Source organism: Grammomys surdaster, unplaced genomic scaffold, assembly GCF_004785775.1.
Source record: "Grammomys surdaster isolate TR1022 unplaced genomic scaffold, NIH_TR_1.0 125630, whole genome shotgun sequence".
In the NCBI taxonomy this organism is placed as follows: domain Eukaryota; kingdom Metazoa; phylum Chordata; class Mammalia; order Rodentia; family Muridae; genus Grammomys; species Grammomys surdaster.
Window position 1 is genome coordinate 2482961 of NW_021620469.1, and position 1315 is coordinate 2484275.

Below are 1315 nucleotides of genomic sequence, written 5' to 3' on the forward strand. Positions count from 1 at the left end.
GCACACATACTAACTTGGAAATCTGACATACATGAACTTCTAATATGTAACATGTTACATATTAGCATGTTAAATAACTTCTAGATCCAGATTATAAAACTGAAATGATACCAAGTTAGTTTTCAAGCCACCATTTGCTGGGCATTTAAAATGCACTGGGAAAGCACTATATTAAATGGCTTTATCTCCATATATTATCATTGTACTGTCCATATAGTCACTTCAGCCCTGGCTAAGCTGTAATATCCCCATTGTAGAGACAGGCCAGCTACAGCTCAGAAACATCAGGTAATGCGCTCAGCTTGGTCTGTTTAGGAAGGCCAGTTTTGGCTCCCAGCCTAGACTGCTCAGTTACAGTTGGTGTGGGGACGGGATGAGCTAATGCAGATGGAGTGGCAAGCACAGAACCTGGCTCCAGCTAACACCAGCTCCTCTCTCCATGACACTTTTACGTTTGTAAATTGTGACAAAATAAACCAGTTCAGCCTCAAGTAAATAAATAAATAAAACAAGTGTCCCTACTCTGAAAGAGATGACTGTAGCAACCATTAGGGACAGGTCAAAAGGCTAGCTCCCTCGGAGAAATGGGGAGAGGAGCACAGCTGGGACTGTGTGTCTCATACATTTACAAGATTTTCTCAGGACTTCACCAGTAAAGATATAGATGTTTAATGAGAAATGAATGAATGAACCAATTATCATGTGTCAAGTGGACCCCAAATGGACTCTGGGATTTTTGGTGGTGGCGGTCGATTTTAGAGCTGGGGATTGAACTCGGGGCCTTGTACATCCTAGGCACTTGCTCTACCACTAAGCTACACCTTCCCAAGACCTGTGGCTACCCTGCTTTGTTCTCAAAAGTGCTTTAAATATGTGGTTCCTTGCTGAGTGTAGAGTGATGGTGGCCTATAATCCCAGCACTCAGGAGGAAGGAGGAGCCTGGGGAACATAAGGAGACCCTGCTTCAAAAAAAAAAAAAAGTTGTCTCTGCCCTGGAGAAACTTCTAGAAAAACACAATGTGAGTTAGAGATATAGCTCAGCAGCTTGCCTGCCACACAAGCCTACAACCTGAGTTCAATCCACGGATCATAGGTTAAAAAGCCAGATGCAGGGGCCCACACCTCTGCCTAGCACTCCTAAGGGAAGATGGGAAGTAGAGGCAGGAGAGTCCACTAGAGGATCTGGTCAACTAGCCTGGAGTACACTACACAGCAGAGATAAAAGCTGTCTCAACTAGACAGAAGACAATGACTTCTGAAGAAGTTGTCCTCTGATCTCTCTCTATCTCTCTATCACACACACACCACCATATAT